This window comes from Triticum aestivum, chromosome 6B (assembly GCF_018294505.1).
Source record: "Triticum aestivum cultivar Chinese Spring chromosome 6B, IWGSC CS RefSeq v2.1, whole genome shotgun sequence".
NCBI lineage: Eukaryota > Viridiplantae > Streptophyta > Magnoliopsida > Poales > Poaceae > Triticum > Triticum aestivum.
The window spans coordinates 454577502-454590432 of NC_057810.1; the positions used below are offsets into that span (position 1 = coordinate 454577502).

General features: G+C 39.2%; 1 long non-coding RNA gene across 4 annotated transcripts; it reads right to left on the reverse strand.

Annotated features, from left to right (window-relative positions):
- Window positions 1-368: 368 nt before the first annotated feature.
- LOC123137443 (uncharacterized) lies at window positions 369-3153 on the reverse strand. 4 transcript variants are annotated; one of them, XR_006468303.1, is made up of 3 exons: window positions 3046-3153; window positions 2734-2956; window positions 369-2148 (listed from the first exon to the last, which is right to left on the reverse strand). It is a non-coding gene; the product is annotated as an uncharacterized lncRNA (long non-coding RNA). The 4 variants fall into 4 exon arrangements; XR_006468300.1 differs by having other exon boundaries at window positions 369-1912; window positions 1999-2148; window positions 2734-3135; XR_006468301.1 differs by having other exon boundaries at window positions 369-692; window positions 911-2148; window positions 2734-3135.
- Between the last annotated feature and the right edge of the window lie 9778 nt (window positions 3154-12931).

Consider the following 12931-nt stretch of genomic DNA (forward strand, 5'->3'; position numbering starts at 1 on the left):
AACCATGTATTAAACAGTAACAGAAGACTAAATTTTAACTAGTAGCAATAATGAACAATCTGCCAAAAGATCACAACAACGTACCACCACTTTTTGCACACAACCATAGAATATCAATATTTAGCAATTATTTGATCACACAATAGCATTTGTCTTGATAAAATGAATACATATACTGAATTACTACAAAAGCAACCTATGTAAGTCAAGATCCCAACATATACTACGTTACTCGTATCTGTAGGAACTATCCACCATCTGATTGAAATTAATGTATGCACATCAACCATCTAATCTGCATGTATGGGCGAACTCTGTTGACTGTTTGTTACCCAATAGTTGAACAGACATGCCAATGGAATACTGCAAACATGGCATATCTACTTCCATTACCTTGAATAAAAATAAGAAAACACTGTTTCTCAAACTGGACACTTACATAACATCAATATGGAAGTGAAGCCCGCACACTTCAATGTTGCGATGGAAAGAAACATTGTATCAAGTGCTATAGTGTAAGATTTGTATACCTCTTCTAATTTCCGCACATACATGAGAGCACAAAGCAGAAAATATGTGATGATTGGAGAAAATTCCATATTTGGCACCATTTGCAAAAGGTCGTTGACCATTTGCAGAAGTGCACCCTCTAATCGTGGAGTGAATGGCAAGGCTCTGACCATGAAGGCATCCTTTTTTATGGGAGAATAATCAAAAATCATGTGTAAATACATGGAATAAAGACCAAGCATAATTGGAGGACAAACTATAGAGAAATATAAAATAGAATGAAATAAATTGTTTCACAAAAGTTTTCCTTTTCCTTTTCAAAAAAGAGGTACACCAATCAATAATAACGTAATAATCGAAAAGAAAATTAATAAGCTGATAGGTCTTCTTAGTTTCTTACAATTGTATGTGTCCAACTCTAGCTCGATTCGATTTATACTTTCCACTCGACTATGAATATTCCAAAACTCATTTCAAAATTAAGCCTTGATCACGGAACAACAGCTAGCCTTTATTGAGTGGATGAATGGCAGTGACCTAAAACGGAAATTTGCAAAAAAAATGCAAGCATTATAAGTTAAAGCGGAGAAACACGATTGTAAGGATTAACCCAGCCAGGGTAGATAAATGGAAAGCTATGCTTTGCCATCGTACACTACTTCATGACAGGTGACAGAATTTCCAAATCTGAAATCCAGACATAGACAATATTATAAGCAGAATCATGTATGCATGTACCTCTGATCAATGATCATCATACTAATTTGCACACTGAGGTAATTGTTCTGCTAATTCTCAGAGGATCGAGATTTTCTTAAACCTTGCTCGATTTTCAAGAAGTACGACTATCCTTAATATGTATTTGTCAGAATGGTAAATTCAATTTCTCAAACCTCTAGTAAAATACATTGTCATTACGCATGCACATAGAAATTTATTACCATCATATTCAATTCAGAACTTCTAGAAACTATCCAATTGCTAAAAAATATCCACAATCAGGCATACACTGGAAGCAGCAGATATTCAATAATTCTCTCTTCTTTGCAAATCTGTACAAACAGTAGATATATCATTTAATATTGGAAATAAATTAAGAGTGTTTGGGAAGATTTACAACAAAATGCTCACATTTTGCATATGCAAAATGGATCTACCGGCCTATTCGACCTGGTTCATATACAACAACAATGATATCCAGCAGTAGCATGGCATGAGTCACTATGAACACAAAAACCATGGAAACTAAGCAATCGTATGAAGGTAATACTTGGTTGTTGGATAGGATACGACATTCCACTTTAACTGACCTGACCTTTGCAATCAAAAACTTAGAGCCAGCCTCGAGGAACTCGTTGAACCAATACAACAGAACCAGTTTCCTGCACCTGAGAGAAAGTACCTGCAGCAAATTAAGAGCGGAAACAACATCAGATGGAGTACAAACATTGAGTGTGCAAGGAAAATCTGCAGCAATGAGTACAAAACATTTTGCTCGTTGAGGCAACAATCGGACCAATGCCCGTTGTTTGTTGAGGCGACCAGCAGACCAACACCCGTTGTTGCCGCAAGAGCGTCAGTGAGGGGATGGCACTGGCGCCCACGCGAACATCTGGCAACGCGGAAGGTGAGATTCCACTGCATGAAAGATCATGATGTTCTAATAAGGGCTCGCTTCATTTAACTCTATCGACCAACATCTCCTAACAATCTACACAAGAGCGGAAGTTTATTATTTTATTTTTATCAGCTTTTTTGCAACATTTATCCTCTTTATTAAACTACATTGTTGTGTGCCAGAAAGAACATTACTGATATTTATATTAGAATCTTACAGTACATTAACAAAAAGTAGGTTTGCAAGATACAGATAATTATCAATACAGACAACTGCATAGTAAAGAAAAAAGGAGTCACTGAAATGTTCCTAGATTCTGATGGATTCAGCAATCCGTACATCTTAATCCTGAAATAGCTTCATCCCTGCCACTAATTGGTATCTTGACAGCAGTTAATTTAGATGTATTCTTAAGTTACTAATTATATAAAACAAACATTATTATTTCACATCGTCCTACTCCAGCAAATGTACTAATGTAATTATTTGCTTCAAGCAGCTGGTAGCACTAAATACCAGGATTTTCATTTTAGAACTGCAAGTGATAAATATTTTCAATACAACAATCATTTCGGATGGACAAAGTGATAGGAGAGGGGCTGAACCTATGCCAAAACGTGCAGTAGCGAAGTGGCATCAAGCCAACACAAGCACATGTCCATGGCGTTCCAAGCCTCTGCTTTGTATTAGTTAAATTTGCCCTCCTATTCTCGGGGTCGTTTGCCCTCTCATCTTCATCTCCCCTTTGCACAGCACAAAAAAGTGACAGGAGGAGGCAGCGGAGTCGTGGGCGGCTGGGGGGATCGACGTCGTGGTGGCGCAGATAATCTGCTGGGACACGAAGGGGAGGGCAGGACGCGATCGAATTAGTGGAGCATGAGAAGGTGAGTCGGACGAGGTGGGAGGCGGGAACTCACTGGCGTAGGGGGTGGGGAAGAGCAATAGGATCTGGCAGCGATGGGGGCAGCTAGGGTTCGCCGCCTCGTGAGAGAGCAGAGGTCGGAGAAGAGAGAGTTTGTATGTTTTTTCTTCGTAGAGGCGTCATCACTCATGAGAATCGCAAGATGGGCTGTGCGGTGGAGAGAGAGGGCCCAATTAACCTACGGGCTCAATTTCGGTCTCTTGGAGCCCACAATTCTACAATTGCGTGGCCCAGGCGCGACCAAGCAGCAGACGGGAAGCTGTTACAGGCCCTGTAGACCCAATTTAATCCCAGACGCCCAAAAAAACCACCGGAGCAGCGGCCCGAGAAGGCTAGCGCAGCGTGACGCACGAGTTAGCCTATACGCGAGTATTAAGAGCAAATCCGATGGCCAAGGAGGTCCAAAAGTGATGATCCAACGGATAGGAATGCCAATGGACTGAGAGGGCAGGAAAAGTGCTCAGTTATAATGTATTTAAATAGATACTAGGGATCAAACCGTAACAAAACTAACTCGATTACACGGTAAATATCATCCAACCCATCACCGTCCAGCAAGCCTACAATAGGATTACTCACGCACGGCGGTGAGCATCATGAAATTGGTTATGGCGGATGGTTGATGATGATGATGGCGACGAATTCCCCTCTCCGGAGCCCCGAACGGACTCCACATCTGCCCTCCCGAGGAAGAACAGGGCTTGGCAGCGGCTCCATATCATAAAACAAGATGAATCCTTCTCTCTGATTTTTGGTCCCTGAACGTGAATATATGGAGTTGGAGTTGAGGTCGGTGGAGGTCCAGGGGGCCCACAAGACAGGGGGCGTGCCCAGGGAAGTAGGGCGCGCCCCACCCTTGTGGCTAGGGTGTGGGTCCCCTTCGGCTGATTCTTTCGCCAATATTTTTCATTTATTCCAAAATTTATCTCCGTGAAGTTTTAGGTCGTTCTGGGAACTTTTATTTCTGCACAAAAATAACACCATGGCAGTTCTGCTGAAAACAACGTCAGTCCGGGTTAGTTCCATTCAAATCATGCAAATTAGAGTCCAAAACAAGCGCAAAAGAGTTTGGAAAAGTAGATACGATGAAGACGTATCAACTCCCCCAAGCTTAACCCATTGCTTGTCCTCAAGCAATTCAGTTGACAAACTAAAAGTGATAAAGAAAAACTTTTACAAACTCTGTTTGATCTTGTTGTTGCAAATATGTAAAGCCAGCATTCAAGTTTTCAGCAAAGATCATGAACTAACCATATTCACAATAACATTTGGGTCTCACATTTACTCATATCGATGGCATAATCAACTAGCGAGTAAAAATAATAAACCTCGGATCACAATATTTTCTCAAAAAAATCATGATATGATATAACAAAATGGTATCTCGCTAGCCCTTTCTGAGACCGCAAAACATAAATGCAGAGCACCCCTGAAGATCAAGGACTGACTAGACATTGTAATTCATGGCAAAAGAGATCCAGTCATAGTCATACTCAATATCAATTAATAACAATGCATACAAATGACAGTGGTGCTCTCTAGCTGGTCCTTTTCATAAGAGGATGATGACTCAACATAAAATTAAATAGATAGGCCCTTCATAGAGGGAAGCAGGGATTTACCGAGGTGCCAGATCTCGAGTTTTTGAAACAGAGATAAATAATATTTTGAGCGGTATACTTTCATTGTCAACATAAACACCAAGAGATCTCGGTATCTTCCATGCTACATACATTATAGGCGGTTCCCAAATTGATTGGTAAAGTTTATACCTCCCCACCACCAACAAGCACATTCCACAGCTGGTCAGAAACAACTGGTACCGTCCAACTAACAACAATCCTAGGGGAGTTTTCTTTACAATTATTTTGATTTGATTTGAGCATGGGACTGGGCATCCCGATTACCGGCCATTTCTCGTGAATGATGAGCGGAGTCCACTCATCATGAGAATACCCCCTAGCATGGAAGATATAGACAACTCTAGTTGCTACTTGAGCGATTCGAGCATACAAAATTTCATTTGAAGGTTTAGAGTTTGGCACATGCAAATTTACTCGGAGCGGCAGGTAAATACCGCATATAGGTAGGTCTAGTGGACTCATATGAAACAACTTTGGGGTTTATGGAAGTGGATGCACAAGTAGTATTCCAGCTTAGTACAGGTGAAGGCTAGAAAGAGACTGGGAAGCGACCAACTAGAGAGCCACACAGTCATAAACATGCATTAAGATTAACCAACAATGAGTGCAAGCATGAGTAGGATATAAATCACCATGAACATAAATATCGTGGAGGCTATGTTGATTTTGTTTCAACTACGTGCGTGAACATGTGTCAAGTCAAGTCACTCGAATCATTCAAAGGAGGATACCATCCTATCATACTGCATCACAACCATTTTAATAGCATGTCGGTGTGCAAGGTAAACCATTATAAACTCCTAGCATCTCTAATGGTCATTGCAAACATGTTTCATTCATAATAGGCTGAATCAGGAACAATGAACTAATCATATTTACAAAAACAAGATAGGTCGAGTTCATACCAGCTTTTCCTCACATCAATCATTTCATCATATATCATCATTATTGCCTTTCACTTGCACAACCGAATGGTGTGGATAATAATAATAGTGCACATGCATTGGACTAAGCTAGAATCTGCAAACATTTATTCAAAGGAGAAGACAAGGTAATATGGGATCTTTATTAGATTAACAATAATGCATATGGGAGCCACTCATCATTTTCATCGTGGTATTCTCCTCTTGACCCCCGAAGAAAAGGAAAGAAATTCAAAGAACAAGCAAAACTATTTACACGAGAAAATTCCCAACAAGCAAAAGAAGAACGAGAAATCTTTTGGGGTTTTCTTTAATAGTACTACTAAGCAAGCATGAAAAGTAAACTAGCTATAAGGTACAACTAATTTTTTTGTTTTTTCTCGAAGTTTTTCAAACACACAAGAAGAAAGCAAGAAAAGAAAATAAACTAGCATGGATAATACAATGAAAAGGTATGAACACCGACAACTAGAATAAGTGTGTGAACATGAATGTAATGTGTGTGAGAAATACGTACTCCCCCAAGCTTAGGCTTTTGGCCTAAGTTGGTCTAAGTCCATGGATCAAAGTAGCCCTCTCCGGTGTACTGAGGAGGATCCTAGGGGTTCCACTAGTTCGCGATCTCCTACAGATCCCACTGATAAATAGACTCCTGATATGGATCAGGTGATGGCTTTGGCTCTGGATCTGGGGATCGTGTCCCCCTCCAATATGCATGAATATCCGCACGCAAAAAAAGTACCTGCCTGAATGAAGATCGAACAAAATAGGTGCAGGCAAGGTAACAATCTAAAAATTATCCTCGTCAAATATCAGGTTATAAATGAGTATCTTTTCCTTATCATAGCGAAGAAAATCATGTGCTACCATACTCTTATAATCTAAGTAAATAGTGGGCATCAACTTTTCTTCTTTCTCTCAGTGTCTAATAGGTATTTCAAAATATTTAGGAAGACGAGAAGCATAGTTACCTCCAAAGATAGTGCCCTTTGTACGATTTAAACTCAACGTTTAGCAACCATAGCATCTAAACTGAAAGTTTTATCATGAAGTAAAGCATGGCGCAAAATGGCAAGGTTGGGAGCACTAAGGCCTTCACTGTCCCTGAGACCAATTAAACATTTACTAGCAAATAATGAGTAGTAGCTCAGGATAGGAAAATGTATACTAGATGTTCTGGCTGCCGACACCTTTATCCTTTCCCCTACGATAATATCCTTAATAAAATCTTCCACATCAATAGGACATGGTTCCTCGATGCTGTCCACAAAAGGTAACTTGCAAACCTCACAAAAATCATAGAGCAACATCTCCTTATACTCATCATATAAACAAAATTCTACCGAGGGTGGTGATCTCCTAGCATGAAAGTGAAAATTTTGCACGAAAGTATTAATGAGTAGGAGATATTGTTCACACTGGTCGTGGAGGAAGTCAGTGATGCCTGCATTCTCAGCCAAATAATAGAAATCCTCATAAATTTCAGTTGCCTCCAAGAATGCATCACTTGGCCATTCACACGGCCAGGCCTCCGTGGTGCGAGGAAGGTTGTACTTGGGCTATTTATTCTCTTCACTCTCCTTTTCGTTCGAACCCCGGCTCGAGGAGCCTCTCAACAATCTCCTCAACATTTTCTTCCTCTGAAAATTTCTGAAACTTTTAGTGACTCAAAATAAAAGTGAACTCAATAAGATTGATAGCAACTACTCCCACAAGTGTCTAGAGGCTAAATCATGCATCAGAACTACTTGGAACCATATAAATTTGACATGCAAGCTCAAGAATAGGGTCACCTCAGCAACAAAAATTTGACATGCAAGCTCAAGAATAGGGTCACCTCAGCAACAATTTTTTTAAATAAATAAAGCACTAGAACAAAAACTAATTAGACAATTGGAGGAGTCACATACCGAAGAACAATCCCCCAAAGCAATTTTGTGAATGGAGCTTTGAGCAAGGAGATCGAAAATTGCAGCAAAATGAGCAAGAACACGAGTTTGAGCTACGGGATGATTTATTCTGGAGGAAGACAAAGTGGATGGGTGCTGGAATAAGTGGAGGGGGGCCATGTGGGGCCCACAAGATAGGGGGCCAGGGGGTAGGGCGCCCTCCACCCTTGTGGCTAGCTGTTGTGGCCTCTTGGTGTGTTCTAAGTGCCAGAAATTCTCAAATATTCTACAAAATATCATACTAAATTTTCAGGGCATTTGGAGAACTTTTATTTTTGGGGTATTCTTTTATTACAAGGATAATTCAGAAAACAGACAGAAAATACTATTTTTGCTCTATTTATTCTAAATAACAAAAAGTAAAAGGAGGGTACAGAAAGTTGTGCCTTCTAAATTCATCCATCTCATGCTCATCAAAAGGAATCCACTAACAAGGTTGATCAAATCTTGTTAACAAACCTCTTTCGAATAATATGAAACCGGAGAATTTTCGAATAACACTAAGTTACCTCAACGGGGATATGCATGTCCCCAACAATAAGAATATCGTATTTCTTTTTAACAGTAGTAAGAGGGAATTCAAAACCTCCAATAGTAATAGTTGAAATTTTTCCAATAGAATTGATACTATGAACTTGAGGTTGTTTCTTCGGAAAGTGTACCATATACTCATTACCATTAACATGAAAAGTGACATTGTCTTTGTTGCAATCAATAACAGCCCCTGCAGTATTCAGAAAGGGTCTACCAAGGATGATCGACATGCTGTCGTCCTCGGGAATATCAAGAATAACAAAGTCCGTTAAAATAGTAATGTTTGCAACCACAACAGGCACATCCTCACAAATACCGATGGGTATAGCAGTTGATTTATCAGCCATTTGCAAAGAGATTTCAGTAGGTGTCAACTTATTCAAATCAAGTCTACGATATAAGGAGAAAGACATAACACTAACACCGGCTCCAAGATCACATAAAGCAGTTTTAACATAGTTTCTTTTAATGGAGTATGGTATGGTTGGTACTCCTGGATCTCCAAGTTTTTTTGGTATCCACCCTTAAAAGTATAATTAGCAAGCATGGTGGAAATTTTAGCTTCCGGTATTGTTCTTTTATTAGTGACAGTATCTTTCATATACTTAGCATAAGGAGGCATTTTAAGCATATCAGTCAAATGCATACGCAAAAAGATAGGTCTAATCATTAATCATTTCAGCAAAGTTCTCAAAATCCTCATCATCCTTTTTCTTGGATGGCTTAGGAGGAAAAGGCATGGGTTTCTGAACCCATGGTCCTCTTTCCTTACCGTGCTTCCTAGCAACGAAGTCTCTCTTATCATAACATTGATTCTTTGATTGTGGGTTATCAAGATCAACAGCGGGCTCAATCTCTATGTCATTATCATTACTAGGTTGAGCATCATCGTGAACATTATAATTAACATTATCACTAGGTTCCTGTTCATCACCATATTGTGGCTCAGCGTCGGTAATAGAAATATCATTGGGATTCTCAGGTGTGTTAATAACAGGTTCACTAGAAGCATCCAAAGTCCTATCAGATTTCTTTTTCTTTTTATTAGAGGAACTAGGTGCATCAGTATTAATTCTCTGAGAATCTTTCTCAATTCTCTTAGGATGGCCCTCAGGATAGAAAGGTTCCCAAGTCATTTTACCACCTCTTGTCATAACTCTAACAACATTATCATTGTTCTTATTATTTAACACATTGAGCAAATCATCTTGTGCCTTAATTACTTGTTCTACTTGAGTTGTAACCATGGAAGCATGTTTATTAATAAGATTAAGATTACTTTTAACTCTAGACATATAATCACTCAAGTGTTCAACCATATAATAAGCATTCAATTGTCTACCAACATAAGCATTGAAGTTTTCTTGTTTAACAATAAAGTTGTCAAACTCATCTTGACTAGCAGACTTATTATGAAGAATATCACCTTTACTACCTGTGTCAGGTTATCAAGACCATGTATTTCTTCAATAGGCGGTAAATTCTTAATATCTTCAACTTTAATACCTTTTTCTTTCATAGATTTCTTTGCCTCTTAAATATCTCCAGGACTAAGAAATAGAATACCATTTTTCTTCAGAGTTGGCTTATGAGTTGGTTAAGGAAGTGTCCAATCATTATCATTGCTCACTATATTATTCAATAGCAATTCAGCTTTCTCAACACTTCTTTCCCTAAAAATACAACTAGCACAACTACCCAGGTGATCTCTGGAAGCATCGGTTAGTCCATTATAAAAGATATCAAGTATTTCACTTTTCTTGAGAGGATGATCAGGCAAAGTATTAAATAATTGGAGAAGCCTCCCCAAGCTTGTGGCAGACTCTCTTCTTTAATTTGCACAAAGTTAAATATTTCCCGCAAGGCAGCTTATTTCTTATGAGCAGGAAAATATTTTGCAGAGAAGTAGTAAATCATATCCTGGGGACTACGCACACAACCAGGAGCAAGAGAATTAAACCATACCTTAGCATCACCCGTTAGCGAGAAAGGAAACAACTTAAGAATATAGTAATAGCAATTTTTTTCCTCATGAGTAAATAGGATGGCTATATCATTCAGTTTAGTAAGATGTGCCACAATAGTTTCATATTCATAACCATGGAACGGATCAGATTCAACCAAAGTAATTAACTTAGGATCGATAGAGAATTCATAATCCTTATCAGTAACACAGATAGGTGAAGTAGCAAATGCAGGATCATATTGCATTCTAGCATTCACAGATTTTTCTTTCAGCTTAGCTAACAGCTTCTTAAGATCATATCTATCGTTGCAAGCAAACAAGACTCTAGCAGTTTCTTCATCCATAATATAACCCTCAGGTAAAACAAGCAATTCATATCTAGGGGGAGAATCTTCATCATCACTTTCATTAATATCATCAGTTTCAGTAATTTCATTCTCTCTAACCCTAGCAAGTTGTTCATCAAGAAATTCACCTAGTGGCATAGTATTATCAAGCAAAGAAGTAGTATCATCATAAGCATCATGCATAGCAGAAGTGGCATTATCAATAACAAGCGACATATCGGAATCAATAGCAGGTGTAAGTGTCGCAAGTTTACTCAAAACAGAAGGCGAATCAAGTGCAGAGCTAGATGGCAGTTCCTTACCTCCCCTCGTAGTTGAGGGAAAAATCTTGGTTCTTTGATCTTTCAAATTCCTCATACTGATCAACAAATATAAATCCCAAGTGACTCAGAGAATAGAGCTATGCTCCCCGGAAACTGCGCTAGAAAAAGGTATTGATAGCCCACAAGTATAGGGCATCGCAACAGTTTTCGAGGGTAGAGTATTCAACGCATATTTATTGATTCGACACAAGGGGAGCCAAAGAATATTCTCAACTATTAGCAGCTGAGTTGTCAATTCAACCACACCTGAAATACTTAATATCTGCAGCAAAGTATTTAGTAGCAAAGTAGTATGGAAGTAACGGTAACGGTGGCAAAAGTAATAGTAGCAGTTTTGTAGCAATCATAATAGTGGTAACGGAAAAGTAACTTAGGAAGGATCAATATGAAACGAGCTCGTAGGCAATGGATCAATGATGGATAATTATGTCGGATGGCATTTATCATGGAACATTTATAACATAGGGTGACACAAAACTTGCTCCAATTCATCAATATAATGTAGGCATGTATTCCGAATATAGTCATACGTGCTTATCGAAAAGAACTAGTATGACATCTTTTGTCCTACCCTCCCATGGCAGTGGGGTCCTAATGGAAACTAAGGGATATTAAGGCCTCCTTTTAATAGAGTACTGGACCAAAGCATTAGCACTTATTGAATACATGAACTCCTCAAACTACGGTCATCACCGGGAAGTGTCCCGACTATTGTCACTCCGGCGTTGCTGGATCATAACATGTAGTAGGTGACTATAACTTGTAAGATAGGATCAAGAACACTCATATATTCATGAAAACATAATAGGTTCAGATCTGAACTGATGGCACTCGGGCCCTAGTGACAAGCATTAAGCATGGCAAAGTCATAGCAACATCAATCTTAGAACATAATGGATACTAGAGATCAAATCATAACAAAACTAACTCGATTACACAGTAAATATCATCCAACCAATCACCGTCCAGCAAGCCTACAATGGGATTACTCACGCATGGCGGTGAGCATCATGAAATTGGTTATGGAGGATGGTTGATGATGACGATGGCAATGAATTCCCCTCTCCGGAGCCCCGAACAGACTCCGGATCTGCCCTCCTGAGGAAGAACAGGGCTTGGCGGCGGCTCCATATCGTAAAATGAGATGAATCCTTCTCTCTGATTTTGTTTGTCCCTGAACGTGAATATATTGAGTTGGAGTTGAGGTCCGTGGAGGTCCAGGGGGCCCACAAGACAGGGGGCGCGCCGAGGGGGTAGGGCGCGCTCCCACCCTTGTGACTAGGGTGTGGGTCCCCTTCTGCTGATTCTTTTGCCAATATTTTTTCTTTATTCCAAAATTTATCTCCCTGAAGTTTCAGGTCATTCCGAGAACTTTTATTTCTGCACAAAAATAACACCATGGCAGTTCTGCTGAAAACAACGTCAGGTCGGATTAGTTCCATTCAAATCGTGCAAAGTAGAGTCCAAAACAAGGGTAAAAGAGTTTGGAAAAGTAGATACGATGGAGACGTATCAACTCCCCTAAGCTTAACCCATTGCTTGTCCTCAAGAAATTTAGTTGACAAACTGAAAGTGATAAAGAAAAACTTTTACAAACTCTGTTTGATCTTGTTGTTGCAAATATGTAAAGCCAGCATTCAAGTTTTCAGCAAAGATCATGAACTAACCATATTCACAATAACATTTAGGTCTCACATTTACTCATATCGATGGCATAATCAACTAGCGAGTAATAATAATAAACCTCGGATGACAACACTTTCTCAAAACAATCATGATATGATATAACAATATGGTATCTCGCTAGCCCTTTCTGAGACCGCAAAACATAATTGTAGAGCACCCCTGAAGATCAAGGACTGACTAGACATTGTAATTCATGGCAAAAGAGATCCAGTCACAGTCTTACTCAATATCAATTAATAACAATGCATACAAATGACAGTGGTGCTCTCTAACTGGTGCTTTTTATAAGAGGATGATGACTCAACATAAAATTAAATAGATAGGCCCTTCGCAGAGGGAAGCAGGGATTTACAGAGGTGCTAGGGCTCGAGTTTTTGAAACAGATATAAATAATATTTTCAGCGGTATACTTTCATTGTCAACATGACAACCAAGTTATGTCTGTGAAGTTTCAAGTCATTCTGAGAACTTTTATTTCTGCACAAAAATAACACCATGACAGTTCTGCTG